The sequence below is a fragment of the Natator depressus genome, chromosome 8, assembly GCF_965152275.1.
Source record: "Natator depressus isolate rNatDep1 chromosome 8, rNatDep2.hap1, whole genome shotgun sequence".
Taxonomy (NCBI): domain Eukaryota; kingdom Metazoa; phylum Chordata; order Testudines; family Cheloniidae; genus Natator; species Natator depressus.
In genome coordinates, this window is record NC_134241.1 from 15,189,756 (window position 1) to 15,205,672 (window position 15,917).

A 15,917-nucleotide genomic window follows, 5' to 3' on the forward strand; every position below is an offset into this window, starting at 1 on the left:
CATAACACAAGAACTAGGGGTCACCAAATGAAATGAATAGGCAGCAGGTTTAAAAACAAATACAAGGATTTCTTCACACAACGCTCCGTCAACCTGTGGAACTCCTTACCAGAGGATGTTGTGAAGGCCAAGCCCATAACAGGGTTCAAATAAGAACTAGATAAATTCATGGAGGATAGGTCCATCAATGGCGTCCCTAGCCTCTGTTTGCCAGAAGTTGGGAATGGGCGACAGGGGATGGATCACTTGATGATTCCCTCTGGGGCACCTGGCATTGGCCATTGTCTGAAGACAGGATACTGGGCTGGATGGACCTTTGGTCTGACCCAGTAGGGCCATTCTTGTGTTATGTTCTTATGTACAGTGTGCTGCTCTCCTGCTGTAGTGTTTGAAGAGTAGGCAAGCCCATGCTGCTATAAATAAATTCAGACTCTACCTAGGCTCCAGTATCTGTCCTCTGTAGCCCAATTAAAGCCTCTTTCTCCAAGCTTCTTTGTCAGCTTTGCCGGGCGGGGGACCTGCTACTAAACTAGTCTCAGTGCAGGGCTTTAGCTCTGGGGGTCCTGACTTTGGCTGCCCTACAAGGGGCCAGTTCTTCGTTCCTCTTTCTTTGCTGGTTTCTTAGAAACTCTGGCGATTTATTAAACCTTGCAGAGGTCACGAGCTGTGGGTTCACTCTTCGGGTAAAGGCGGGGCAAGATACAACCGGCCCCCGCCGACGGAGCGTCTTTCTCCCTCTCTTCCTTCTTCCTTGGCAGGGCTCCCGCTCCCCGGCAGGCTGGAGTTTCGGTTTCTTGCAAAAGGCGCGCTGTGAATGAAACGGAGAATCTTCCGGGAATTGGTAATAGCCGCGGGAGGCCAGCAGGGGGAGGCCGGGCTGAGCCACTGAGGAGTGACGCCTGCACGAGCCGCCGGCACCAGCAGCTGCGAGGAAGAAGAGGTCAGGGAGGGGATTTTGCAGCTTGCAAGCAGCTTGCAGCGCCAGGGCAGAGGTCGGTGCCTGGCGAGTAGGCGAGGGGAAAGCAGGCCCCTCCCCACCACGCAGTGGGGCTGGCGGGTCCCCGGGCTAGCCGCGGGGTGCAGAGAACCTGCTCTGCTTTGGAAGGTGGTGAGGGGGTGGATCTCTCTGGGTGGGAGCCTGTGTGGTCCCCATTTTCCTACCAGCTCCAGTTTCTGGGCGCGAGACCCCTGGGTGAGCGTCTCTGTGCGGCCGATTACACCCTGGTCAGCTTGCAGCTGGCCCGCAGGCAGTGGATTAGATTTGATGGTACCAGTGAGTGAGGAAGGGCTCAGTGAAACCCCCCAGCAACCCCCTCCTGCCCTCACCGGCAGCCGCCCCCGGCGTGGCTCAGCGCCCGGGCCGGTGCGCGGCTGGTGCCTCTGCCAGGCGCATTACAGCAGAGAGCCCGGAGGCTGGGGAATCCCTGGGCCAGCGGTGAGTCAGGGGTGGGCAGGGGTCCGGCGCTGAAGCCAGCGCCGGGGCTGGGAAAATCCGTGCCGTGGGGAAAAGCCCGGCGAGAAGGCACCTGACTTTCCGCGCTCCCCCCGCCTTTCCAGAGGGTTGTTTACTCTCGTCCTCACTGCCGAAATGGGGCGGGCTGTTTTACAGCCAGGCTCACAGCTATGGGCGGGCTTCGCTGTCCAACAGCCCCAGCTGTGTCCGTCCAGGGGCGCTGACAGCCCCAGGGAGAGGGGTTTGCTGTGTGGCTGCAGCCAGGCTGTTCCAGCGCCCTGCTCTGCCTGTACAAATAATGCTGCTTTGACTTGCACAAGCACCGCCTGGAAAGGGCTGAGCCAGCCTTCTTCATATGAATTAGCCCCTCTGCTCAGGTTTCAGAGTAACAGCCGTGTTAGTCTGTATTCGCAAAAAGAAAAGGAGGACTTGTGGCACCTTAGAGACTAACCAATTTATTTCAGCATAAGCTTTCATGAGCTACAGTTCACTTCATCGGATGAAGTGAGCTGTAGCTCACGAAAGCTTATGCTCAAATAAATTGGTTAGTCTCTAAGGTGCCACAAGTACTCCTTTCCCCTCTGCTCAGTTGTCTGTCTATGGTGCTGATGCATCTGTGGTGTCTACCTGTAACAGTTAGGTGTTCTCATTGTAGGGTCGCAGAGAGCTTCACCAACAATAATTAAGCCTCACAACATCCCTGCGAGGTAGCTACCAAGAGGGGCAGTGAGGCACAGAGGATCTGCTCTGTTTATATTCTGATACTGCAGCCCTCTGTAAAGGTTTTGTGAGTCATGATCCAGATCGCTCCCAGCCTCCCGCTCGAACCAGGAGAGGCTCCCTTGCAATCTGGATGAGCAGATGGTGTGAAATGAGTCAGGGTGAAATGCAGGCTGAGCCTATGAAAATAACCTGTTTAGTGGTGGAATTCATTCGCAGAACAGGGGTGGTTTTATTTACAGAGCTGTAAAGGGTTCCCCATCAAAAGGTATTTACAGCATGTATCAATATTATTAATAAACACAGGTTCCTTTTAAATGACACTTTGCTTTACAAACATAAATAAGAGAGGGTCCTTGCGCCAAGCAGTTACAAGCTTAAATAGCACACAAATACCTGGGTACCCATTTGACATGTGCAAAGGTGAGGTGTACAACCACATTGTCTCTCTGTGCAAATGTTAATTACAAAATTAGACAACTGAAAAAATTAACCCCATGTGAGTTACCTACCTGCTATTCTGCAGCCCTATACACTCATCCTTAGATTCTCTAGTCACTGTGATGCTTTTGTCTCTTGAGCATTCCCCGGGATGTACCTGTTCACTCAGAGACACCTCCTGGTCAGATTGAGACTAGCTGTGCTCATCGGCCACCTTAAAATGACATCCCTCTACCCCTCATGTATAGGCTAGTGCAGGATCATTCACGTAACCACAATATCCACAGTAGATGTCCCAGAGCTATAATCTCTATCAAACTGTTCCACAGTATCTGAGACCAACATAATTGAACTTCTTTCTGCTAAATATTAGCTGGCCTCTAAATGATGCCTGCCCCATTGCAGCTGAACTGTATTTGAGGTTATTTCTAAGTCCCCTGCCTCTGAACTAATCCTGCATTGGCAGGGAGATGACCCAATACATCTTTCCCATCTCTGATTTCTATAATTTAATAGTGCTCTGCAGCTATTCTGTCTTGGGCTGTGGATTTACTAAATCTCATTAGCGAGGCATCTTCAGGCTGAGTCAGTGCTTAGGTAGAAGACCTTGGAGGAAAAGCCCCGGTGTTCAAGAAGAGGAGTTGGAGTTTCAGTAGTTAATACTGTTCTCTCTGAATGCTATTCTCCCTGAGATACTGTTGAACCAATGCCCCAGCTGGGTTCCCAAGCTCCCGGTGAACCTTTCTGAAGTAGATTTAAAACATGCCTTACTCATTTGGGATTGCGAAAGATGGGACTTTCTGCTCATGTCAGAGTATTGTTGGTGCCAGTGCCCTGGCCGGATTCCAGCTTTGGGCCTATGCTGCATGTCAGTAGCCCAAGGTATTTTTCAGTACTTGTGGTGCTCTACAAACACTGCAGGAATCACTTCGTGGATTCCTATGGCCTGTGCTAGGCAGGGTGGTCAGACTAGATCAGAGGTCTCCAACCTTTTTACGCCCAAGATCACTTTTTGAATTTAAGGGCAACTCAGGATCTACCCCGCCTCTTCCCTGAGGCCCTGCCCCTTCCCCAAAGCCCTGTCCCACTCACTCCATCCCCCCCCCCGCTTCCATCACTCACTCTCCCCCACCCTCACTCACTTTCCCCGGGCAGGGGGTTGGGGTTGGGGTTCGGGATGGGGTAAGGGCAGCACTTACCTCCAGTGGCTCCCAGTTGGCGGCAGGTGCAGAGAGGCTAAGGCAGGGTGCCTGCCTACCCCGGCCCCACACTGCTACCAGAAGGGGCCAACACACCCCTGAGGCCCCTGGGGTGGGGAGGGCGGGGGGCACATGGCTCCGTGCACTGCCCCTCTCTGCAAGCACCGCCCCCACAGCTCTCCCAGTCAATGGGAGCTGCGGGGGCGGTGCTTGCAGGCAGGAGCATTGCGCGGAGGGAGACTCCTGCCCCCCGCCTCTGGGGCTGCGGGGCTGCAGTGGCTGCTTCCAGGAGCAGTGTGGGGCCAGGGTAGGCAGGGAGTCTGCCTTAGTGGCGGCCACACTGTGCAGCCGCCGGAGATTGTGATCAACTGGGAGATCCTCTAGGACTAGATGATCACTTGGTGACCACTGGACTAGATGATCACAGTGGACTCTACTGGCCTGAAAATCCATGGGCCTGATTCTCAATAATGCTGAGGCTCCCTGAACCACTCTGGTAGTGTAAAAACAAGGCACCTTGTCTCTGCAGTGTCAAGAACCCACAGTGTAACAGCATGGGCCCAATAGCCTATGAATTAAAGCTGAGGGTTTGGTCCTATTTGTGACCTGAGATGCTATAGTTGGGCCTTTTATTTTCCTTTCACAACTCTTCCCTTCCCAGCATCTACCAACTGCAAAGCCTCAAGATCCTGTGAGGCCCATTGGGTAGCTTTGGCCACACATCTCCCAGAGATGTACAGAAGAGGAAGGAGGTTCAGGGCATGGATTGTGATTGCGGCTGGGGTGATGAGGTGGTGACCTCAGGTACTATTATTATAGGGAAGATGAACTTAACTAGCTGTGATAAGACAGGTGAAGGTTTGTTCCCCTGAATAGCCTAAGCATGGTCTTGAAGAGTTCAGGAACTAACAGGAGAGAATGGTGACAGCATGGGCTTGGGGAGAGCCTCGGTATGACCCAGTGATGCTGCCCACAGAGGGGCATTTTCTTCTTTCACTCATGACTGCTGTTCTGTGCCAGCTATAGTGGCTCTCAACACCCAGTTGAAGGGGACAAATAAGCAGGCTGGTAGCAGGGCCTGAGTGAGGGAAGGTATCAGCGTCTTAAGGGCCTAACTGGCTCCTAGTGCTTCAGTTGACTGCCTGTTCTCCTCAAGTGGGTTCAGGGAAGCAGCAGGAAACAGGAAGCTCCCTGAGAAGCTGGGGTTAACCAGTCCAGGCTCCTGGGGGTGCTAGAGAGGTACATAAGAGGCTCCTCCTCCTCTCTCTCCCTGCAGCTCCTGCTGCTTTCTGCTATTCCCTCTCACCTTTTCTCCTGCCTGCCTGTTATGTCTCTTGTGCCCTCCTTCCTCCAGCACAGCACTCCACCATCTCTGTGCATCTCGAGCAGAGAGAATACATATGCCCCAGCAGCAGACACAATTTTCTACACTCTGGGTCCTAGTGGCGCCCCCCCCCCAGTCTGGCACCTGAAGTGGCCGCCTCCCTTCGCCTCATGACAAGGCCAGCCCATAGTCGAGCTGACACATGTTTTTTGTCAAAAACAATTTTTCGTTGGAAAATCCTGTTTCAGTTAAACTGAATATTTTGGCAAAATTGTATCTAGTTGGCACAAATTCCCACAAAAACAAAATTTCCCCAAACTAAAAATGAAGGGCAGCTGCTGCTTAGTACAGATGGAAACATTTTATCTTACTCTCTCTAGATCAAAGTGTGTCCTGTTTGTGTTGTTATAGGAGACAGTTTGATGGAGTCCAGAAAAATCTGCCATTGATTTCCTCTATGATTTTGGGCAAGTCACTTTTCCTCTCTGTGCTATGGTTTCTCCATCTGTAAGGTGGGAATGCTAGTGCTGGCCAACCTCACAGGAGTGTTGTGAAGCTTACTTAATTGTTTGGAAAGCCCCTAAGAGCCTCGTATAAGAGAGTGTTTTAGAAATACCAAGTTTTATTATAATTGAAGTTTGTCTTGGATGGCCGTGGACTCCTCAAGAGAAGACCCTGAGACTCAAAGAAGAGCAACTACACCTAATTATGAGCAGCACCCTGTGTGTAATGGCACAGATTGCTGCATAACTCTGGATATTTCAGGATTGCCTAATTGTGTTCTGGAATCTAATCCTTAAATTTAAGCCTCTTGCCCTTATGATTGCCAAGATAAACTTTGCAATGTGAGCTGAGGATATGTCTACACATAAACTACTACAGCGGCACAATTGAACCCTGTGCCACGGGAGCACTTCAGTGAAGACACCACCTATGCCGGTGGAGGGGGTTCTCCCATTGGCCTAGGTAATCTGTCTCTCCAAAAGGTGGTAGCTTAGGTTGGCAGAGCTGACTGGACTCTGGGTATGGATCCCTCCGCCGGAGGCGAGAAGCCCCCAGCGGCTGCCCCCCTGCTCCCGGCTGGGCGGGGAAAGGCGAGAAGCCCTGGGGGGAAGCTGGACTTCCGGATGGGAGCTGCATAGAGCTGAGAGCCCTGGCTCTCAGTCCCCCACACTGCCCCTCTGGAGTCGGTGGATGCACACCACCAACGGAAGGAGGGTAGTGTGGACACCAGCCACCACAGTAATTAATGGTGTGGCTGTAAGTCGAACTAACGTAGGTCGAGTTATCGTTGTACAGGAACTCCTCACTTAAAGTTGTCCCGGTTAACGTTGTTTCATTGTTACATTGCTGATCAATTAGGGAACATGCTCGTTTAAAGTTGTGCAATGCTCCCTTATAATGTCGTTTGGCAGCCCCCTGCTTTGTCCACTGCTTGCAGGAAGAGCAGCCCGTTGGAGCGAGCTGGTGGGAGCTTGGAACCAGGGTGGTCCGACAGCCCCCACATCAGTTCCCCGCTCCCCTAAGTTCTCTGTGCAGCAGCCACCCAGCAGGCTACCAATTGCTGGCAGTTCAGCTGTCCCTCCCCCCACTGCTGTGTGCTGTTCCTGCCCACTGCCTTGGAGCTGCTCCTGGCAGCCTCCTGCTTGCTGTGCGTGGGGAGGGGGAGAAGAGGGGGGCTAATGTCAGGGTGTCCCCCTCCCCCCTGCCCCTGCACCACGCTTACCCCATTTCCATGGGTGGGGGCGGGGGGGGGATACACGACAGGGCTCAGGACAGAGTGAGCTTCCTGGCAGCAGCTTCTGTCTCAACTTGCTGATCTACTTAAAAAGGCAGTGTACTTAGAGTGGGGTCAGCATACTTAAAAGGGCAATGCACATCTCTCTCTCTCTCTCTCTCCCTCCCTCTCCCACACACAGGGTGTGTGTCTCTGTCTGCCATGCTGTCTCCCCTCCCTCCATTTGTGCTGCCTTGTAGAGTGTGAGGCTACATTAGCAACAGTGGGTTAACCCTAGAGGGCTCAGCTGGTTGCTAGTTCATCATGTAGCAGTAAGGAGCTAAAAACAGTTGGGGGCAGATCAGCCAGGTTGTCACCGCTGGAGAGAGAGGTACTCTCTTCTGGGGAGGCTGGCATATACTAGTTCAAACTAGATGCTGCGGAGACCAACAGACAAAGAAAAGATGTTTGGATAAATAGCCTGAATTTAAACTGAATCAGGGGGCTTCTTTTTGATCCTGCAAACCCACAGGACCTTCTATCCAAGAGGGGCCCCAATCCTTGCAGTAGGGTTGGAAGGACTTGACCTTCTAGGGCCCTATCAGATGAATGCAGGGGTCGGCAACCTTTCAGAAGTGGTGTGCTGAGTCTTCATTTATTCACTTTAATTTAAGGTTTCACATGCCAGTAATACATTTTAACATTTTTTAGAAGGTCTCTCTCTATAAGTCTATATATTATATAACTAAACTATTGTCGTATGTAAAGTAAACAAGGTTTTCAAAATGTTTAAGAAGCTTCATTTAAAATTAAATTAAAATGTTGATCTTACGCCGCGGGCCCGCCCAGCCCGCTGCCAGCCTGGGGTTCCGTTCACTTAGGCTGGCAGCAGGCTGAGCCGGGCCTGTGGCCGGGACCCCAGCTGGCGAGGGACCGGCAGCCAGAACCCCAGACTGGCAGTGGGCTGAGCGGCTCAGCCCACTGCCAGTCTGGGGTTCCATCCGCTGGCTCCTGCCAGCCACGGTCCCGGCTGCTGGCCCCTCTCAGCCCGCTGCTGGTCTGGGATCCCAGCCCTGCCCACATAGAGTGGATACCTACCTTCTCCCTGGTTCTAGCCCATTCTCTTCCTGTCTCTCTGCACTGAGCTGAGGGTGGGACTGCACTGAGCACAGGGCTGGGGGTGAAGGAGCAGGCTGGGGGTTAGGGTGCAGGGTCTGACCAGGAGCTAGAATGAGGGAGGGGGCTCAGGGTTGGGGCAGGAGGTTTGGGTATGGAGTGCTTATCTGGGCAGCTCCCATTTGGTGCGAGGGGTGCAGGTGGAAATGTGGGGGTGTGTGCAGGAGCTCCCGTTTGGTGCTCAGGGTGGGGGTGGGAATGTGGGGGGTGCAAGAGTCAGGGCATGGGGTGTTGGGGGTGCAGGAGTCAGGGCAGAGGGCTGGGGACATGTGGGGGGGTGCAGGTGTCAGGGCATGGGGTGTGGGGGTGCTGGGTATGTGTGGGGGGTGCTGGAGTCAGGGCTGGGGTTGGGAGGTGCAGGGGTCAGGGCAGAGGGCTGGGAGTGTGTGTGGGGGGTGCAGAGGTCAGGGCAGGGGGCTGGGGTGTGTGTGGGGGGGTGTAGGGGTCAGGGCAGAGGGCTGGGGGTATGGGCTAGGGTCGTGGGGGCACTCCCAGCCTCCTTCCCAGGGCGGCTCACAGCAGGGGGCTGGAGGGGATATGCCCTGATTCCACCCCCCTTCCCCAAGACCCCGTCCCCATGTCTTCTCCGCCTCCTCCCTGGAGCAGCGAGCACACTGCAGCTCCACTTCTCCCCCTCCCTCTCAAGGGCCATCAGCTGATGGGTGCCAGGGAGGGAGAGGAGGAGGGGCAGGAACGCCGCACGCTGGGGGAAGAGGGGGGAGCTCACCTGCCCTGCAGCAGCAGCCGGCAGGACCAAGCTTCTTCACCCTGCCTCCGCTCGGGGGGGCAGAGAAGAGCGGGCCGGGGTGGGCAGGATTTTTAATGGCACGCTGCTGCCTGCCGGGGTCCCGGCCTGGGTTCAGCAGCGGTCTGAGTGGGGCGGGCAGCTGGGACCCAGCAGGCTGCAGCGTGCCATTAAAAATCGGCTTGCGTGCCGTCTTTGGCGCGCATGCCATAGGTTGCCGACCCCTGGACTAATGGATGACATCCGGTAAGCAGGAACTTTTATTGTTCTTACATGTTTTCTCTGTAATGGTTTTACCTTAAAAAATAAATGTGCTTGCTTAGAAGGAGCTGTGTGGTAACTGATAACTGCAGGCAATACACTGCTCAGAGCCCTTGGAGAGAAAGCAAAGCGCAGGCACTGGCCTGTTTAGGCAGTAATGGCTTGCTGGGGATATCACACTGTAGATTAGGGAGCTGTACTGCCTTAAAACCCTGCTCAGAAGGGAGTGAGACACAAGTCTCCACCTAGAAGAGGTGAGAGCTGGGAGCTGGAAGCCTAGAGTTTGTTCCTGTAAAGGAGCACAGGTACAGCTGGGGTGAAGCTGTGACATTTGTCTTTAATTTAAAGGGTATTTCAATTCTTCTGGGACTTACCAGAGGTCAGCAGAGACAGTTGTTATGAGCTTTCCCTATTGAGAAAGAGTTATTCTGTATAATATAGCAGTGATCATTTACACTGTGCACTGTAGATTATGGTGTGAGGTGAGAGTCTAGGAAAAAAATTGGCCAGAATTCTGTTCTCTGTTAAATCCAGACCAATCTGAGAGCTGTTATAAGACTGTATGAAGTTTTGCTTTTCAAAGATAAATGACCTGCCTTATTTGATTTATGTGACTAATGTGGATGGATTTCAATTAGAATCTGTGAATGCATAATACTAATTTCACCACAGCTCTTTTCCATTCAGGTATTTCATTCTGCATTCATTTATTGTTGCTCACTCCTGGTTTTCGTTAGTCTTGTAAGATGGGAATGCTCTTGTTTAAGGCTATTTCTTTACATGCCAGCTATCACTGGAACGGGAGCACACTGAACCTGTTGATCCCTGAAGTGTTGCCTTTTACCTTAAGTACTTTTGTCTGTGTAGCTTATACCATGTTTTATGAGATGACTGGGTATTTGCATTTGTCTGACGTGTTAGTGCACACCTGTTTTCCCGTCAGTTACCTGCCATTTTCAGCTGACCCATACAGTCTACTATAAATAAATATATGGGAACAGGTTCACACCAAATCTAACCTAGTTCAAATATTAACGAGAATTGTGCTCTCTGCACACACTAAAAAGTTTCAATTAGAAACACTGATCTTGATAAAGGCGTCTGTCTCTGAAACTGAAACATTGATACCTGTGCAGGGAGATAGCACACAGATGTTAATACAGCAATGTGGTGTTTTAGACAGTCCCAAGAGTGCAGGATGAGATTGCACTCAGTGGCACTTTCTCATCTGCAGTACACCAGAGAATTACTAGGAGGTCACCCACTTCATCGCTTCCGTTGGCCAAGATCATTGCACGCACCAGGGGCTCCTGACGTCCCTCCGTTCCACCCCACCAGCCCTCAGTGTGCCATCCTCCCAAACTCTGTCTATTTCAGGGACTCCCTGCAACTCCCCCAGCTGCCCTTTGCCGGGGTATGCCCTCCCATTCCAAGGTCCCCCATTCTCCCCTTCATGGCAGGGGCTCTGTGTGTGCCCCCGTTCCCACCACTCTCCACCACCTGCGTTCCTTCTTCCCCATGTCAGGTTTCCCCCTTCCTTCCCCCAAGCCAGGGGCTCTGTCTATCCCCCCATACCTGTCTTCCCTATTGTGGAGGGTCTGTGTGCACCCCCATTCCTCTCTTTCCTCTGTGCCCCCATTCTTTCCTTCCCCCCATGCAAAGATCCCCCAATTTATCCCCCTGCCAAGGTTCTGTGTGGCCCCCATCCTGCCTTGCCAGGGACTGAGTTCATGCCCTATATTTGAGCATCTCTTAACCTAAATGTACTTTAGTGGGTTTCTTAGCCTGCATGATGTGGTCTTAAAGCCAACGTGTAAGAAAAGATCTTTGCACTTCAGAGCAAGTACGATCAGGTGATTAGAACAGGACAGAAGAGGTCAGGAGATCTGAATTCTATTCCCAATTCTGCTCTAAAATCCCTGTGTAACATTCAGCTTTAATACCTCCATTTGTAGATGTGAGTCTTGCCAGCAGAGATATTTGAAGCAATGATATTTTGTAATAGAATTATTATTACATGTAAAAAAAAATTACCTTAAGATAGAGTTAACCCACAGAGTTCCATTGCCCCTCGAGAAATTTACCTACACGTTCTGAGCCTGGTTTTTTAAATCTGTAGCATCTTTATGAGATAATACTAACCAGCCTGGATGTAACGGTGGGTAACATAAATCCTGCATGTAGCAAATTTTACCTGTGGAAAATAAAAGCAACCTTTTTTTTTTTTTAACCAATTGTGAGATTGAGACTCAGAGGTTCAATTACTTGCTTTTTGGAGCACTATGGTAGTTGTTTAGACCAGGATTGTAATCTTTCCTTGACACTGATTTGCTGTATGATCTTGGGCAAGTGACTCAACCTTGAGTCACTTCTGATCCTCAGTTTTGCCAGCTATGAAATGGGGACAATAATAATTAACTAAACTTTGTAAAGGATTAAGGCCAATCACTGGGACTAGAACATGGGGTCTCGTTGGTTTCTGCCCTGTCTTTAATTCAGTAGTTCACATGGCTTTTGTGGGATGGAAGAGGAGAGACCATTCCTCCTCGCTGAAATTTTTGCAGGCCTCAACTTTGAAAATTCCCGCTATGCTTCCTGGTGAAACTGTCATGATTTCATAAGCACTTTGCATTTGTGTCATTATTCAACCCCCAATATTTTCAGTCTCCTGAAATTTCACTAATTCTGCGTTTCAGAGGACACAGAATCATACAGAAAAATCTTGGGAAAAGTCTTGTGACTTTTGTCACCAGTTTTATCCATTCCTCAGTGAGACCTGAAGCAAAGAGCCAGTGTAATTAATAAGACATTTTGCCAGCAGAATCCTGTGTTGTTCCATTTTTACATCCTTTCTGAGGTAACTCTTGGAAATACCATCTGCTTTTCATAGTTGCAACAGCATTGTTACCTTCCCACCCATTGGTTTGTTGCTCTTTGGTTCAGTTTGGCTCCTCAGAAATGGCTTTGTGGTATTAAAATGAGGCTCTGCCTCGCTTCAGTGTTTCCGTTTCAGCTTTCAGTGCTCCCCTGTTGTTTGTGCTGGCTTGTGTGTGCAACCAGAAATCTTTAATTTCCCATTTCACAGCCTATTGCCATTCTCACAGCTGGTACATATGGTACCTGAGGTACACTAGCATGGCCTTGCCTGTGAAACTGACAAAGTGGGACGAGGGGAGGGTCTGGCTGATAAATAATGCCATTAAATGCTGATGAGCACAGAGCCTGTGAGAGAATTCCCCCTGAATCGCAGAATGTCTCCTGTACTGAAAGATCATGCAGCTCTATTTAGGGTCATACCCTTCATATCTCTGAGATTCTGGGCCCTGCTGGACTCCTGCCTGGCACAACTTAGAGTGGCCCTTCTAAATTATATGCAGAGTAGTTGTATCCGTGTCCATCCTACTCTCCCTTGAATGATGGTCCCTTAGAAGATGTGCTAATTACTTATGCTAAACAATCTGTCCCACCTTGTATTTAGCTGTGACGCTCGGAGTACCTTTCCCACACCTGAAGAAGAGCCCTGTGTAAGCTCTAGAGCTGGTTTCTCTCACCAACAAAAGTTGGTCCAATGAAAGATATTACCGCACCCATCTTGTCTCCCTTCTGAATTATGGCAGCATTGAATGGCTACCTATGGGCTTCCCTGATGGCCTACAGCTAAGTGAGCTCTGGCTACGCCCTTTCCTTTACTGCCACACCTTCAACATGCACATGACAGGTGCTTTATTTAACTGTGGGTGACTGGTGCCTTCTCTATTCTTATGGTAGCCAAAGTAATAAAATTCAACCACATTTTGAAATTATAACAACACTAGATTTTATAGCCAGATGTACCGGTTAAGGCACATAGTTAGTATTGGTTACACAGCCCTTACTCATGTGAGGTGCTGAGCACTGAGCCCATTGACTTCAGTGGGACTGAGAGCACCTAGCTGCTTGCAGGATAGGGCCCTTTCTGGGAACTCCTATTCTTTTAGGCTATGTGAGGCACTGGCAAAGTTTCAGGCAAGTTAATGGTATGTTGGCTATAGTACAATGCGACAATGACGTGGAAGGAGGGCCCAGGTCAGAGTTGCCAGCCACGTACACCCAAGAAGAGCCATATGTCCTGTATTTGGAAACATGTAGAAGTCCAAGATTCTGGCTCTTAACGCGCTTTTAAAAAGCCAAGTAAGAAAAATGAGTTAAACATGACACAATGGCTGTGAATGCGCTAGCGTTTTTCTTCACGTTTCCCGCCATTGCATCAGCAGGTGCAGCCCACCAGGGACAGCGATGGGAAATGAGCTAGTGCAGGCTGGCCACAACGTCACCTAAACCTGCTCAGCATTACGGTTGATCTATACTGAAAAGTTACATCAGCATCGCTACATCTCACAGGGATGTGAAAAATCCACACCCCTGAGAGATTAGTTAAATTGACCTACCCCTAGGGTGGACAGCGCTAGTTCAGTGGAAGAATTCGTCCGTCAGCCTAGCTACTGCCTCTCAGGGAGATGGATTATCTATGCTGCAGCTGTGCCGCTGTAGCATTTTAAGTGTAGATATAGCCCGTCAGCAGCCTGTCTGCATTAGCACTCCTACTATCGCTCGCTTGGTTGGCAATGCATCTGTAATACTCTGATTGTCTGAAATCTGAAGAAAATTCTAGACCGCTGGGTTAAATTAATGCTTGGTGCAACTCCACTGAAGTCAATCAGCTACACCTGGGGTGAAGTTTAACCATGGTATCTAGTTTAACTTGATCTTTTAAGGTGGATTATAGGCAGGCTGCGTGTGCCACGCCCCTGGTGGCTGATTGAGTTACTCACACCTGTCAGTGCACACAGTGCTGTGTTGTATATTTACAAAATGGACACTGACTTTTTTTAAACTGAAAATCCACTAAAACTAACTAACTTTAGGATAACTGGATGTCATGGATTTTCCGCAAACACAAAAAACAGTTTCTCCATGCATGAAAAGGGGGATTGTATAACTTTTGTTTTTAACTCAAGAAAACACATTGTGCAGTTGTTCTGATGCCGGAAGTCTTCTTAATTTTTATATGCAGTGTTGTTGTAGGTGTGCTTGTCCCAGGGTATTACAGAGACAAGGTGGTTGAGGTAATATCTTTTATTGGCCCAACTTCTGTTGGTGAGAGAGACCAGCTTTCGACCTTTCGGGTCTATGTAAGCTCAAAAGCTTCTATCTCTCACCAACAGAAGCTGGTCTAATAAAATATATTACCTCACCCACCTTGTCCTTCTCAATTTCTAGTCTAATGCTGCCATCTGCTGTCTGAAAGCTGTACTCTCATTGGGCATGAATGATTACCCTCTGCTGTAGTTATGTTTCAGAGTAGCAGCTGTGTTACTCTGTATCTGCAAAAAGAAAAGGAGTACTTGTGGCACCTTAGAGACTAACCAATTTATTTGAGCATAAGCTTTGTTGAACTACAGCTCACTTCATCGGATGCATTCACTGAATGCATCCGATGAAGTGAGCTGTAGCTCACGAAAGCTTATGCTCAAATAAATTGGTTAGTCTGTCTCTAAGGTGCCACAAGTCCTCCTTTTTCTTTTTTTTTGTAGTTATGTATTTCTCCATAGTTACCCTTAGGAACATAAGAGGGTGTTCCAGAACTCAGCAATTCAAAGACTGGATTTAGGTGCATGAAGTGATAGGTTACCATTATACATAGCAAACCAGTCATCATGAATAATTTAGCTGATTAATTTTGCCTCTTTCTCTCTCACATATTGTCCTCAAACAGAGAAGTGAAATGTTGAGGAAGGATGGTTTAATGGTTAGCCTGGGACTTGGGAGAACTGGGTTCAATCCCCTGCTCTACTGACTATTTGTGTGACCTTGAATAACTTACTTGGTCTCTCTGTGCCTCAGTTCCCCATCAGTAAAAGGAGGGTACTAGCACTTCCCTACTTCATACGGCTGTTATGAAGAGAAATACATTAAAGATTCTGAGGTGCCAAGATACAGTGATGGGTATGAGAGAGAGATTTTGCTTCTACTGTATACAGAGACAACAGGTTTGTTTTGTTTTTTTTTTTTACAGTTTTACTTTCTTACCTAAAAATTAAGAATGTCAAGACCAGTCTTCCTAGGTTTTGTAGGAAGACTTCTTGACATTGGGGAAAACTCAGAGCACGTGTATTGTGAGCCCGGCATCTTTACTGAAGGGATGAGGAATCTTTAACAAAGACAATATTTGTCCAAACTGTGTATTTTTCATTGTAGTTAAATAAGTGCTAACAAGAACACCCAGATAGGAATAGTTTTAAACCATCTAATTAAAAATCTCTTCCTCTTTCAATTGCACAACTTCAGTCTCTTGTGATCTCATAATTTCAGTAGTTTTCTAGTCAGCTTAGAGTCTTCTAAGATCTGAAATCCTTTTTTCTCATAAAAACAAGAGGAACCCTTTTCCCCTACTATCCTCATCACCTTTCTTTTTTCAATAAGAAACCTTCCAGGCTGCTTGTATACATTGTAGAGACAAAAAGAGAGCACAGACCAATTTTTCCCTCTTCACTGCTCACATTTTAAATTCACTTTTCATGAGCATTTGTGCCAGCAAGTCCTATTTGTAGAAAGGGAACACAAACAGGACATGAAGACAGTGAAGGCAAATTCATTAACACCACCAAATTAATATTCCTGGGGAACTCTTTTTTTTCACTCACCAGCTGAAGTCAGAGCTGCAGTAAGTAATGGAAGAGGGTCAGGTTCCAGGAGTTGCCCCTCTCTGTTGTGAGCTGTATTTGAGTCTGTAGTACAGGTTACGAGCACAGGTTTTATACACATAAATACATAGGTATACAGACTGCGGTTATAAATCCATCTCACAATGACCGTCAAGTTCAGAATGCTACAAGCTTCCA

The 15,917-nt window shown here is 49.1% G+C and overlaps 1 long non-coding RNA gene across 1 annotated transcript in view; it reads left to right on the forward strand.

Annotated features, from left to right (window-relative positions):
* The first annotated feature begins 890 nt into the window (after positions 1–890).
* LOC141992750 (uncharacterized) overlaps positions 891–15,917 on the forward strand; it is a 68,293-nt gene continuing 53,266 nt past the window's right edge. Inside the window, exon 1 of the long non-coding RNA XR_012640639.1 lies at positions 891–992. This is a non-coding gene — a long non-coding RNA (uncharacterized LOC141992750). The remainder of the gene's footprint in view (positions 993–15,917) is intronic.